Here is a 16,279-nt window from a genome sequence, read left to right as displayed (position 1 = left end):
CATCGAAATTCGCCAGGCCGCCACACACAGGCCCTTCAACGAAAACTCAAAAGCTTCGCAATTTAACATCGCAATGGCCTTTAGATTAGGCATACCAAATTTGGTGTTGATCTGAATTAATCTCTAGGAGGAGTTCGTTAAAATACAGCGCATGGAAATGACAAAAATGACACAAAATTTGCTCATAATATTAGAAATAACCGACTTCCTGTTGGGTTTCGGATTTTGCTCCAAGAGACTTTTTTGTAGGTATTGGAGAGTTACATGTGTATACCGATTTTCATACATGTACATGAAACGTAGCTCGAGGCGCACACCGTTGAACGTGTATAGGTGGCGCTGTTGAGCAATTTTGCCACACCCACTTCTGAAACCCATATCAGACGTAAATTTTCGCCAGTTCTGAGGTGTGTGCAAAGTTTCATGACTTTTCGAGCATGTTTAGGCCCTCAAAAATGCGATTCATCTTAGAGAAGAAGAATAATAATAATAATAATAAATATAGCTGCAAGCAGCGATGGCGGGCTCAAGCCACCAATGCCATCACCACCCCGGTGGCATCAGGTAAACTGTGCCCAGCGGGCACATGCATTCACAATATCCCTCTGGCAGTGAGGTTTTAAAGGATAGAGGGGAGCGTAGAGGGGAGCGTGCATTTGCAGTGGCTGGGCCACGACTCTGGAATACCCTGCCTTTAGAGATCAGACTGGCCCCTTCCTTGTCTATTTTTAAATCTTTGCTAAAAACTTTTTTATTTTCCTTAGTGTACTGACTACTGTGTTATGCTACATTTTGAAATGGGTGGTTTTAAATTTTTTGTCTGGTCTATTTTTATGTATGTGTAATATTCTTGCTCTTATGTTAAAGCACTTTGGTCAGCCAGGAGGCTGTTGTAAATGCGCTATACAAATAAATTGAACTTGAACTTGAACTTGAACTTGATATGGCAGTTAAAGGGTTAATCCGAATCATCTAGACTTTAAAATCACATTCACAGAACAATATATATATATATATATATATATATATAACTTTAGTAACACTTTACAATAAGATTTCATTTATAAACATTATGTTAACATGAACAATATTTATATAGCATTCATTCATGTCAGTTAATATTCCAAACTTAAACATTAAAACATTGTTTTATTGTGATTTTTTTCCAAGCACATTTTACCAATTCCAAACCATATCAATCTTAATAACTACCATTATTTTTTATTTAATCATTTATGAGTGCTATACAATAGTCCAGGAAAGCTGGAAGAGAAAAACAGGTCAAGAAGAACTGGCAAAAGAATTAGGAATTAATGTGAAGATTAATTTTTAGTCAATTCTGCAAGACAGACTTTCAGGAAAGGAGGTGGAATAAAAATGAGCTCCTAAATCTTAATCCCGGATTCTGGAAGATATATTCCTCAAACCATCAAACAAGAGGAGGTGGTGCTGGTCCTTCACGAGTCAGTCTAATCTGTTCATTAAGCCTATATATAAAGTCTTAATATATAGTATTTCACAATACTTCATGGTATTCTAATTAAATATTTTTTTGGAATCTTAGATCTCTCAGAACCTGACACATTGTAATTCTGAGACTCCAGGTAAGTGGCAGTTCTGTAAAATGTTGGCGCTGGAGACTAAATGCTCACTGATAGTTTCACACCTAATTCACTTAAAACACACACAAACACACACACACACAGTGACAGAGGGACAGAGTGACATCAGATGTATGTTTTTTAATTTTCTGTCATCCATATAATGTTGTATAGTCATGAAACTATGCATATTTCCTCAGAATGACTTGTCTTCTATGTGTACATTTTTTTGAAGTGTTTAGAAGCTGCACTTTTTTTTACTGGTTCCTTTTTTACTATTATTTCAAAAAATCACCACGACAAAACCATTCAAGCTATCCAAAATTCATTCACACCTGTTCTGTAAGATTAATTCTTTAAACAGTGGTAAAAGAGGATGTGGTGCTGAACCTTCAAGAGTCACTTAAAACGTATCTGTCCATAAAGCCTATTAAGAATTATTCTTAATATACAGTTCACAATACTTCAGCTTGTTATTCTAATTAAGTGAGGGTCATTTTATCAGTAAAATTCCTAAAAGACATATTATTTTATTTGAAAGATTTCTATAAATTATTTAAATCATACTCGTTTCTCCAATAATTATTTAAAAGTAATCCTATAGCTCCCTCAGGTGGCCATTATTGGTACTAAGAATTGCAAGCTTGATTTATAAGTTATGATAGTTTTAATTTTATGCTGGCTCTTGAAAATGATAAAGCTATGAAACTTACTGTGCTTCCTTCAAATGAGGACTTCTACTTATATAAAAAATTATGAAGAGTTAGAATGAAAAATTTTAAAGATATAGTAAAATAACTATTGTATTTTTTATGTTACTTTAATAAATCTCTATGGCAACACCATTTAAGCTATCCTAAACCCATTCACAATTTAACATCTCAGTATATTGGCATCATGTTGAAAAAGGAGTATGGAGTAGTATGAGGAGGAGTATGAATTCATTTACAGGCTGATTTTATCATAAATCCACAATAAAATTTCTGAGTTCTGTATCAATCTGTGTTGTTGTTGTTTGTTTATTTTTATCTTTTATTTTTCATAGGAAGATAACTGACCCTTTACTCTCCTTTTTAATAAATGTGCTTATAAACCAAGCACAAGCTATTTATAGCTGTATTTATAAACTGCTTACTACTGACTATTAATATTGGGACAAGGCTTTATAAAGCATGAACTGACTATTTAATAATGAGTGCAGTTATTATAAAGTGTTATCAATGAATTTGCTAATGTTAACAAATTAGACATTATTTTACAGTGTTATCAAATCCTTAAATGACTCATAAGCATTTGTGAAAGTTCTGCTTGTATTACAGCTTAGTATTGATCTGTGAGCTGAACAGATTTACTGTTACATCCATGAGATTATGTAAATTAAAATAAATATAATGTCACAGGATGTCATAGGTCAGTATCAAATGAGTTTGAAATTATTATTTGCAGCGCAAATAAGGTTTTTTTAGGATTTTTAAAAATCCCTAAAACTGTCAGAAAAAGGTTAAGGCCTAAGCTATTTCTATGTGAGTGGCTAATTTTATTTTTGTTTTTATAATTGTAATACACAAACTATGAAATTATACAAAATGTATAAAAAGATAAATAAATAAATACGCACACATTAAAAAAGCAGCCAAGTCGAATGAGTTTCCTTTTTTATATAGATTAAAATTGAAGACAGAAGCAAGTGGTAAATGTGGTCACTTTAATATTCAAATCCAGTAGATCCAGTTTATGTTCACGTGGCTGTTTTCGTTTATATTCGCCAAGCTATTATGTGTTTTGAAATAATCTTGTCCGTTATGTGTTCGTTCGTACGTCGAAAGCCAGAATCCTGCAGCTCGAGAGATATATGTTATTCTGCCAGTCGCGCTTTCAAATAGTCTTGCACACTTAAACAGGTCACAAACACCTGCATTTAGCTCTTGTTGTGTTACAATGGGTTTATTGTGTGCATTTGTGGTAATATTTTATTTAAAAAAGCTCTTAAACAAGAATAAATTCGTTTGTTTTGAGCTCGACACTGTACGCGCTGATCGGAGGCGGTGATTTCAGATAGGCAGGTGCAAATATTTCATTTTCACACAAACAGTTCAAAAACATCTTAATTTAGCTCTTGGTGTGTTCTAATTGGTTGATTGTGTGATATCGCTGTAATAATTTATTTTTAAAAGCTTTAAAACAGGAATAAATTCGTTTTCTCTGAGCTCTTTACTCCAGACGCTCGTGATCACAGCGGTGATTCATCTCTCCTATTTCTCACATATCTCTGGCCAGAAATAATTTATCCATGAGCCCTGAACCGGTAATAATCAGATATGTTGGTTTAGCTTGTCAGTGTGAATTAAATCTAAGTATTTGTTTGTATTTTTAACCGATTTAAAAGTGAAAGTAAAAGTCCGGGAATTGAACCTGTAGGGGCGCTATTTCTCTCAGACAATGGAAGTCTGAAGCACATATACTCAAACAGAGGGACAGAGTGAGATGAGATGTCTGACAGTTTTTTTAATTTTCTGTTATCCATACAGTGTTGTAAAGTCGTGAAACTATGCATATTTCCTCAGAATGACTTTTTCATCTGTATGAAAAAATTCTTTGACGTGTTTGGAAGCTGCAATTTAAAAATACAATAATGATTCCCTTTGTAAGGTCATTTAAAAAAATCACCACGGCAAAACCATTCAAGCTATCCAAAATCCATTCACAATTTAAGTTCCTATCAGAAATACTGATGTGTGTTCAGAGTTTTGTGAAATTCTAAGTATGTTATTTGCCTCAAAATCACCTGAGAAGTATTCCAGTTTGACATGTTGCCACGCCAACAATTTTTTAGATATCAATATCCCCCTTGCAGATTTATATAGGCTGTGTTTTAACATTATTCTGATGAAGTTTGAAGCAAATCGAGTAATAATAAGATGCTGAATTCAAATCATTTTGAAAATGACACACTTCCTTCTGCCAGTTGGTGGCGCTATAACTTTGACTCCTAATAGTCACATATATGCAATCGACATCATACAACGAATAATCTGATGAAGTTTGATTAAAATCAGGAAATGTATGTGGACGGTATTAGACACTTCCTGTTTCTCATTTCTCGCCATAATTTCAACGCCTCGCCACGAGCAAACCGTTCGAGATATCAAAAATCCCCTGGCAATTTTTCATCCCCAGTGTCTTGAGATCATGTTGACCGAGTTTGGCGACAATCGAGAAAAAAACCTATGACAAGTATTTCAAATTCCAGAGCATGCGCTTTTTACATAACTCTAAATAGCTGACTTCCTGTTGGGTGGAGCCTATGACATGCAATACGAAAGTTGTTCGGCACGATGAGATCTATATGTGTACTGAGTTTCATATGAATATGTGCAAGTATGTGTGAGCTATACATCAACATTTCTGACTGTGTTCCAGGGGGCGCCGTAGAGCCCCTGTGCCACGCCCGGGTCCCAGCCTCTGCAGGCTCCTAAAGGCCACAGATTCCAAAGTGTGCGCAAATTTTCAAGAGTTTTTGAGTATGTTAAGGACCCCAAAAGCCCCCACAACTTTGACGAAAAATTTGAATACTAAACCCTAAATAGCCAACTTCCTGTTGGGCGGAGCCTATGATATGCAATACAAAAGTTGTTTGGATTGATGAGATTTATATGTGTACCGAGTTTCATACGTCTACGAGCAAGAATGTATGATATATGGCCCTCCATATTCCAGGGGGCGCTGTAGAGCCCCTGTGCCACGCCCGTGTATCAGTCTCTGCCCGGCCCTAATGGCCGCAGGTTCCAATCTGTGTGCCAATTTTCAAGACTTTTTAAGCACGTTAAGGGCCCCAAAAGCCCCCGAGACGTTGGAAAAAAAAAATAATAATAATAAATATAGCTGCAAGCAGCGATGGCGGGCTCAAGCCACCAATGCCATCACCACCCCGGTGGCATCAGGTAAACTGTGTCCAGCGGGCACATGCATTCACAATATCCCTCTGGCAGTGAGGTTTTAAAGGATATGGCGGTTAAAGGGTTAATCCGAATCATCTAGACTTTAAAATCACATTCACAGAACAATATACATATATATTCCCCAAACATATATATATATTTAGTACACTTTACAATAAGATTTCATTTATAAACATTATGTTAACATGAACAATATTTATATAGCATGAATTTATGTCAGTTAATATTCCAAACTTAAACATTAAAACATTGTTTTATTGTGATTTTTTTCCAAGCAAATTTTACCAATTCCAAACCATATCAATCTTAATAACTACCATTATTTTTTATTTAATCATTTATAAGTGCTATACAATAGTCCAGGAAAGCTGGAAGAGAAAAACTCCTTATATTCATGTGTGCAGAATCATTAGGCATGTTTTCTTTTACAGATGAAATGCGCTAAAAAAGAGTTTTAACTCAAACTGTTTTAACTCAAAGTCGAAAATTATGAAATACCCATGAGAAATATCAAACACAAATGTAATACAGAAATGGATAAGTTAAGACTTGACCATTGTACAAAAATGCTGACTGGGTCATGAGGTCAGAAAAGAAGAAGAAGAAAAAAAAACAGGTCAAGAAGAACTGACAAAAATAATTGCAAAATAATTAGGAATTAATGTGAAGATTAATTTTTAGTCAAATCTGCAAGACAGACTTTCAGGAAAGGAGGTGGAATAAAAATGAGCTCCTAAATCTTAATCCCGGATTCTGGAAGATATATTCCTCAAACCATCGGACAAGAGGAGGTGGTGCTGGTCCTTCACGAGTCACTCTAATCTGTTCATAAAGCATATATATAAAGTCTTAATATATAGTATTTCACAATACTTCATGGTATTCTAATTAAATCATTTTTTTGGAATCTTTGATTTCTCAGAACCTGACACATTGTAATTCTGAGACTCCAGGAAAGTGGCAGTTCTGTAAAATGTTGGCACTGGAGACTAAAAGCTCCCTGATAGTTTCACACCTAATTCACTTAACACACACACACACACACACACACACACACACACACACACATTACCCACAGTGACAGAGGAACAGATTGACATCAGATGTATGATAGTTTTTTAATTTTCTATCATCCATATAGTGTTGTATAGTCATGAAACTATGCATATTTCCTCAGAATGACTTGTCTTCTATGTGTACATTTTTTTGAAGTGTTTAGAAGCTGCACTTAAAAAAATGAAAGACATTTACTGGTTACTTTTTTACTGTTATTTCAAAAAATCACCACGACAAAACCATTCAAGCTATTCAAAATTCATTCGCACCTGTTCTGTAAGATACATTCTTTAAACAGTGGTAAAAGAGGATGTGGTGCTGAACCTTCAAGAGTCACTCAAAACGTATCTGTCCATAAAGCCTATAAAGAATTATTCTTAAAATACGGTTCACAATACTTCAGCTTGTTATTCTAATAAAGTGAGGGTCATTTTATCAGTAAAATACATAAAATTCATATTATTTTTCTTTGAAAGATTTCTATAAATGATTTAAATCATACTTGTTTCTACAATAATTATTTAAAAGTGATCCTATAGCTCCATCTGGTGGCCATTATTGGTACTAAGAATTGCAAGCTTGATTTATATGTTATGATAGTTTTAATTTTATGCTGGCTCTTGAAAATGATAAAGCTATGAAACTTACTGTGCTTCCTTCAAATGATGACTTCTAGGTATATAAAAAATTATGAAGAGTTGGAATTAAAAATTTTAAGGATATAGTAAAATAACTATGGTATTTTTTTATGTTACTTTAATAAATCTCTATGGCCACACCATTTAAGGTATCCTAAACCCATTCGCAATTTAACATCTTCAGTATATGGCTTCATGTTAAAACAGTTTGGTGTGAACTACTTGTGTCTTCTTGGAGGAGAATGAATTCATTTACAGGCTGAGTTTATCATAAATCCACAATAACATTTCTGAGTTCTGTATCAATCAGTGTTGTTGTTTGTTTTTTTTTTATTTTTTTTATTTTTCATAGGAAGATAACTGACCCTTTACTCTCCTTTTTAATAAATGAGCTATTTATAGCTGTATTTATAAACTGCTTACTACTGACTATTAATATTGGGACAAGGCTTTATGAAGCATGAACTGACTATTTACTAATGAGTGCAGTTATTATAAAGTGTTATCAATGCATTTGCTAATGTTAACAAATTAGACATTATTTTACAGTGTTATCAAATCCCTTAAATGATTTGTAAGTGTTTTGTAATGATTTTATTGACCTACAAGCATTTGTGAAAGTTCTGCTTGCATTACAGCTTAGTCTTGATCTGTGAGCTGAACAGATTTACTGTTACATCCATGAGATTATGTAAATTCAAATAAATATCATGTCACAGGATGTCAGAGGTCAGTTTTAAATTAGTTTGAAATTATTATTTGCAGCACAAATAAGGTTTTTTAGGATTTTTAAAAATCCCTAAAACTGTCAGAAAAGGATAAGGCCTAAGATTTCTATGTGAGTGGCTAAATTTGTTTGTTTTTATAACTATAATGCATAAACTATGAAACTATACAAAATGTATAAAAAAGTACAAGTTATTCTTTTCCAATGTTTTTTATTTATTTACAATTTTTTTTTTTTTTTTGGGGGATTTACATTTTTAAAAATTTGCCTAAGGCAATCATTCTAAACAGCTTGAGTAAAACCTGTCAATATTTATTATAGACCACTATAACTGTGTATAATCTAACAAACAAGTTTATTATGAAAATAAAAGCGTGTACACCAGATGAATTGGACGATAAAGAAATCGCTAACAATAGTATAATAGAGCATGTTTTAGGTTTTTAGGCGTTTAGATGCAGAAATGGAAAAATCAAATGTAAAATCAAATGTAATTGATTTAATTAAATATAGATTAAGTCTTGTTAGAGCAAAATAATAAATAAATACGTACACACATTAAAAAAGCAGCCAAGATGAATGAGTTTAATTTTTTATATAGATTAAAATTGAAGACAGAAGCAGCTGGTATATGCGGTCACTTAATATTAAAATCCAGTAGATCCACTTCAGATTTAATACTCAACAGTTTATGTTCACGTGGCTGTTATCGTTTATATTCGCCAAGCTATTATGTATTTTGAAATAATCTTGTCCGTGATGTGTTCGTTCTTACGACGAAAGGCAGAATCCTGCAGCTCGAGAGAGAAATGTTAATCTGCCAGTCACGCTTTCAAATAGTCTTGCACACTTAAACGGGTCACAAACACCTGCATTTAGCTCGTGTTGTGTTATAATGGATGTATTGTGTGCATTTATGGCAATAATTTATTTTAAAAAGCTCTTAAAGAAGAATAAATTCGTTAGTTTTGAACTTGTGACACTGTGCGCGCTGATCGGAGGCAGTGATTTCAGATAGGCAGCCGTGAATATTTCATTTTCACACAAACAGTTCAAAAACATCTTAATTTAGCTCTCGGTGTGTTCTAATTGGTGAATTGTGTGATATCGCTGCAATACTTTATTTTTAATAGCTATAAAACAAGAATAAACTCGTTTTTTCTGAGCTCATCATTCCACACGCTCTTGCTCAGAGCGGTGATTCATCTCTCGTGTTTCTCACGTATCACTGACCACACATCCATTATTGATGAGCCCTGACCTGATAATAATCATATATGTTGGTTTAGCTTGTCAGTGTGAATTAAATCCAAGTATTTATTTGTATTTTAACCGATTTAAAAGTGAAACCAAAAGACAGTCTCCTCCCTTTTTTAATCCGGTAACTGCACCTGTAGGGGCGCTATTTCTCTCAGACAATGGAAGTCTAAGCACACTCACTCAAACAGAGGGACAGAGTGATATGAGATGTCTGACAGTTTTTTAATTTTCTGTTATCCATACAGTGTTGTAAAGTCATGAAACTATGCATATTTACTCAGAATAACTTTTTTTTTCTGTATGAAAAAAGGTTTTGAAGTGTTTGGAATTTTAAAATGCAGGAAAATTAATAATTCAATCTTTATTGTCATTTAAAAAAATCACCACGACAAAACCATCCAAGCTATCCAAAACCCATTCACAATTTAAGTTCCTCAATGTTTTTTCAACATGTACACCAAGTTTGGTGTGTATAGTGTTACTCTCCTCTGAGCAGTATGCATTAATTCACAGCTAAATGTAAAAAACAATCCACATTCAAATCAAAATAGCCGACTTCCTGTTGGTCGTAGCTGATGACTGTGAATTAGAAAGTTGTCCGTCTTGATAAGAACAATTTTTGTACTGAGTTTGGTGTCTGTAGCTAAAACTAACCCCCCCACTTTTGACAAAAGGTGGCGCTATAGAGTGCCTCTTCCACGCCCTCTTATGAACTTTTGCCAGTGTCTAGCTGTCACTAATACTGATATGTGTTCTGAGTTTGATGAAATTCTAAGCATGTTATTTGCCTCAAAATCACCTGAGAAGTATTCCAGTTTGACATGTTGCCACGGCAACAATATTTTTAGATATCCAATTTCCCCCAGCAGATTCATATCGGCTGTGTTTTAACATTATTCTGATGAAGTTTGAAGCAAATCGAGTAAAAATAAGATGCTGAATTCAAAGCATTTTGAAAATGACACACTTCCTGCTGCCAGTTGGTGGCGCTATAACTTTGACTCCTAATAGTCACATATATGTGATCGACATCATACAATGAATAATCTGATGAAGTTTGATTGAAATCAGGAAATGTATGTGGATGGTATTAGACACTTCCTGTTTCTCAATTCTCGCCATAATTTCAACGTCTCGCCACGAGCAAACCGTTCGAGATATCAAAAATCCCCTGGCAATTTTTCATCCCCAATGTCTTGAGATCATGTTGACCGAGTTTGGTGGTAAACGAGTAAAAAACCTATGACAAGTATATCAAATTCCAGAGCATGCGCTTTTTACATAACTCTAAATAGCTGACTTCCTGTTGGGCGGAGCCCAATGACATGCAATACGAAAATTGTTCGGCATAATGAGATCTATATGTGTACTGAGTTTCATATGAATATGTGCAAGTATGTGTGAGCTATGCATCAACATTTATGACTGTGTTCCAGGGGGCGCCGTAGAGCCCCTGTGCCACGCCCGGGTCCCAGCCTCTGCAGGCTCCTAAAGGGCACAGATTCCAAAGTGTGTGCAAATTTTCAAGAGTTTTTGAGTATGTTAGGGACCCCAAAAGCCCCCACAACTTTGACCAAAAATATGAATAATAAACCCTAAATAGCCAACTTCCTGTTGGGCGGAGCCTATGACATGCAGTACGAAAGTTGTTTGGTTTAATGAGATCTATATGTGTACCGAGTTTCATGTGTCTACGTGCAAGTATGTATGATATATGGCCCTCAGTACTCCAGGGGGCGCTGTAGAGCCCCTGTGCCACGCCCGTGTATCAGTCTCTGCCCGACCCTAATGGCCGCAGGTTCCAATCTGTGTGCCAATTTTCAAGAGTTTTCGAGCATGTTAAGGACCCCAAAAGCCCCCGTAACGTTAGAAAAAAATAATAATAATAATAATAATAAAAAATAATCCTAAGGAAAACAATAGGGCTCTCGCCCTCCAGGCTTGAGCCCTAATAATAATAATAAATATAGCTGCAAGCAGCGATGGCGGGCTCAAGCCACCAATGCCATCGCCACCCCGGTGGCATCAGGTAAACTGTGCCCAGCGGGCACATGCATTCACAATATCCCTCTGGCAGTGAGTTTTAAAGGATACGGCAGTTAAAGGGTTAATCCGAATCATCTAGACTTTAAAATCACATTTACAGAACAATATATATATTAGTAACACTGTACAATAAGATTTCATTTATAAACATTATGTTAACATGAACAATATTTATATAGCATTCATTCATGTCAGTTAATATTCCAAACTTAAACATGAAAACATTGTTTTATTGTGATTTTTTTCCAAGTACATTTTACCAATTCCAAACCATATAAATCTTAATAACTACCATTATTTTTTATTTAATCATTTATGAGTGCTATACAATAGTCCAGGAAAGCTGGAAGAGAAAAACTCCTTATATTCATGTGTGCAGAATTATTAGGCATGTTTTCTTTTACAGATGAAATGCGCTAAAATAGACTTTTAACTCAAACTGTAAGGTCGAAAATTATGAAATACCCATGAGAAATATCAAACACAAATGCAATACAGAAATGGATAAGTTAAGACTTGACCATTGTACAAAAAATACTGACTGGGTCATGAGGTCAGAAAAGAAGAAGAAAAAAGCAGGTCAAGAAGAACTGACAAAAAGAATTGCAAAATAATTAGTAATTAATGTGAAGATTAATTTTTAGTCAATTCTGCAAGACAGACTTTTCAGGAAAGGAGGTGGAATAAAAATGAGCTCCTAAATCTTAATCCTGGATTCTGGAAGATATATTCCTCAAACCATCGAACAAGAGGAGGTGGTGCTGGTCCTTCACGAGTCACTCTAATCTGTGCATAAAGCCTATATATAAAGACTTAATATATAGTATTTCACAATACTTCATGGTATTCTAATTAAATCATTTTTTGGAATCTTAAGTCTCTCAGAGTCCGACACCGAGTAATTCTGGAGACTCCAGGAAAGTGGCAGTTCTGTAAAATGTTGGCGCTGGAGACTAAATGCACCCTGATAGTTTCACACCTAATTCACTTAACACACACACATTACCCACAGTGACAGTGGGACTGAGTGACATCAGATGTATGATAGTTTTTTTTTAAATTTTCTATCATCCATATAGTGTTGTATAGTCATGAAACTATGGTCATGAGACCAGTCATTCTGAGGAAATATGCCTCAGAATGACTGGTCTTCTATGTGTACATTTTTTTTTTTTTAAGTGTTTAGAAGCTGCACTTTAAAAAAATAAAAAGACATTTACTGGTTCCTTTTTTACTATTATTTCAAAAAAACATCACAGCAAAACCATTCAAGCTATCCAAAATTCATTCACACCTATTCTGTAAGATTAATTCTTTAAACAGTGGTAAAAGAGGATGTGGTGCTGATCCTTCAAGAGTCACTCAAAACGTATCTGTCCATAAAGCCTATTAAGAATTATTCTTAATATACAGTTCAAAATACTTCAGCTTGTTATTCTAATTAAGTGAGGGTCATTTTATCAGTAAAATATATACAATTCATTTTTTTTGAAAGATTTCTATAAATGATTTAAATCATACTCGTTTCTACAATAATTATTTAAAAGTAATCCTATAGCTTCCTCTGGTGGCCATTATAGGTACTAAGAATTGCAAGCTTGATTTATAAGTTATGATAGTTTAAATTTTATGCTGGCTCTTGAAAGTGATAAAGCTATGAAACTTACTGTGCTTCCTTCAAATGAGGACTTCTACTTATATAAAAAATTATGAAGATTTAGAATGAAAAATTGTAAAGATATAGTAAAATAACTATTGTATTTTTTTATGTTACTTTAATAAATCTCTATGGCAACACCATTTAAGCTATCCTAAACCTATTCACAATTTAACATCTCAGTATATTGGCATCATGTTGAAAAAGGAGTATGGAGTAGTATGAGTAGGAGTATGAATTCATTTGCAGGCTTTATCATAAATCCACAATAAAATTTCTGAGTTCTGTATCAATCTGTGTTGTTGTTTGTTTATTTTTATCTTTTATTTTTCATTGGAAGATAACTTACTCTCATTTTTAATAAATGTGCTTATAAACCAAGGACAAGCTATTTATAGCTGTATTTATAAACTGCTTACTACTGACTATTAATATTGGGACAAGGCTTTATAAAGCATGAACTGACTATTTAATAATGAGTGCAGTTATTATAAAGTGTTATCAATGAATTTGCTAATGTTAACAAATTAGACATTATTTTACAGTGTTATCAAATCCTTAAATGACTCATAAGCATTTGTGAAAGTTCTGCTTGTATTACAGCTTAGTATTGATCTGTGAGCTGAACAGATTTACTGTTACATCCATGAGATTATGTAAATTAAAATAAATATAATGTCACAGGATGTCATAGGTCAGTATCAAATGAGTTTGAAATTATTATTTGCAGCACAAATAAGGTTTTTTTAGGATTTTTAAAAATCCCTAAAACTGTCAGAAAAAGGTTAAGGCCTAAGCTATTTCTATGTGAGTGGCTAATTTTATTTTTGTTTTTATAATTGTAATACACAAACTATGAAATTATACAAAATGTATAAAAAGATAAATAAATAAATACGCACACATTAAAAAAGCAGCCAAGTCGAATGAGTTTCCTTTTTTATATAGATTAAAATTGAAGACAGAAGCAAGTGGTAAATGTGGTCACTTTAATATTCAAATCCAGTAGATCCAGTTTATGTTCACGTGGCTGTTTTCGTTTATAGTCGCCAAGCTAGTATGTGTTTTGAAATAATCTTGTCCGTTATGTGTTCGTTCGTACGACGAAAGCCAGAATCCTGCAGCTCAAGAGATATGTTATTCTGCCAGTCGCGCTTTCAAATAGTCTTGCACACTTAAACAGGTCACAAACACCTGCATTTAGCTCTTGTTGTGTTACAATGGGTTTATTGTGTGCATTTGTGGTAATATTTTATTTAAAAAAGCTCTTAAACAAGAATAAATTCGTTTGTTTTGAGCTGGACACTGTACGCGCTGATCGGAGGCGGTGATTTCAGATAGGCAGCTGCAAATATTTCATTTTCACACAAACAGTTAAAAAACATCTTAATTTAGCTCTTGGTGTGTTCTAATTGGTTGATTGTGTGATATCGCTGTAATAATTTATTTTTAAAAGCTTTAAAACAGGAATAAATTCGTTTTCTCTGAGCTCTTTACTCCAGACGCTCGTGATCACAGCGGTGATTCATCTCTCCTATTTCTCACGTATCTCTGGCCAGAAATAATTTATCCATGAGCCCTGAACCGGTAATAATCAGATATGTTGGTTTAGCTTGTCAGTGTGAATTAAATCTAAGTATTTGTTTGTATTTTTAACCGATTTAAAAGTGAAAGTAAAAGTCCGGGAATTGAACCTGTAGGGGCGCTATTTCTCTCAGACAATGGAAGTCTGAAGCACATATACTCAAACAGAGGGACAGAGTGAGATGAGATGTCTGACAGTTTTTTTAATTTTCTGTTATCCATACAGTGTTGTAAAGTCGTGAAACTATGCATATTTCCTCAGAATGACTTTTTCATCTGTATGAAAAAATTCTTTGACGTGTTTGGAAGCTGCAATTTAAAAATACAATAATGATTCCCTTTGTAAGGTCATTTAAAAAAATCACCACGGCAAAACCATTCAAGCTATCCAAAATCCATTCACAATTTAAGTTCCTATCAGAAATACTGATGTGTGTTCAGAGTTTTGTGAAATTCTAAGTATGTTATTTGCCTCAAAATCACCTGAGAAGTATTCCAGTTTGACATGTTGCCACGGCAACAATTTTTTAGATATCAATATCCCCCTTGCAGATTTATATCAGCTGTGTTTTAACATTATTCTGATGAAGTTTGAAGCAAATCGAGTAATAATAAGATGCTGAATTCAAATCATTTTGAAAATGACACACTTCCTTCTGCCAGTTGGTGGCGCTATAACTTTGACTCCTAATAGTCACATATATGCGATCGACATCATACAACGAATAATCTGATGAAGTTTGATTAAAATCAGGAAATGTATGTTGATGGTATTAGACACTTCCTGTTTCTAATTTCTCGCCATAATTTCAACGCCTCGCCACGAGCAAACCTTTCGAGATATCAAAAATCCCCTGGCAATTTTTCATCCCCAGTGTCTTGAGATCATGTTGACCGAGTTTGGCGGCAATCGAGAAAAAAACCTATGACAAGTATTTCAAATTCCAGAGCATGCGCTTTTTACATAACTCTAAATAGCTGACTTCCTGTTGGGTGGAGCCTATGACATGCAATACGAAAGTTGTTCGGCACGATGAGATCTATATGTGTACTGAGTTTCATATGAATATGTGCAAGTATGTGTGAGCTATACATCAACATTTCTGACTGTGTTCCAGGGGGCGCCGTAGAGCCCCTGTGCCATGCCCGGGTCCCAGCCTCTGCAGGCTCCTAAAGGCCACAGATTCCAAAGTGTGCGCAAATTTTCAAGAGTTTTTGAGTATGTTAAGGACCCCAAAAGCCCCCACAACTTTGACGAAAAATTTGAATACTAAACCCTAAATAGCCAACTTCCTGTTGGGCGGAGCCCATGATATGCAATACAAAAGTTGTTTGGATTGATGAGATTTATATGTGTACCGAGTTTCATACGTCTACGAGCAAGAATGTATGATATATGGCCCTCCATATTCCAGGGGGCGCTGTAGAGCCCCTGTGCCACGCCCGTGTATCAGTCTCTGCCCGGCCCTAATGGCCGCAGGTTCCAATCTGTGTGCCAATTTTCAAGACTTTTTAAGCACGTTTTAAGCCCCAAAAGCCCCCGAGACGTTGGAAAAAAATAATAATAATAATAAATATAGCTGCAAGCAGCGATGGCGGGCTCAAGCCACCAATGCCATCGCCACCCCGGTGGCATCAGGTAAACTGTGCCCAGTGGGCACATGCATTCACAATATCCCTCTGGCAGTGAGGTTTTAAAGGATATGGCAGTTAAAGGGTTAATCCGAATCATCTAGACTTTAAAATCACAT

Source organism: Carassius gibelio, chromosome B21, assembly GCF_023724105.1.
Source record: "Carassius gibelio isolate Cgi1373 ecotype wild population from Czech Republic chromosome B21, carGib1.2-hapl.c, whole genome shotgun sequence".
Taxonomy (NCBI): Eukaryota; Metazoa; Chordata; class Actinopteri; order Cypriniformes; family Cyprinidae; genus Carassius; species Carassius gibelio.
This window is presented reverse-complemented; position numbering follows the sequence as displayed.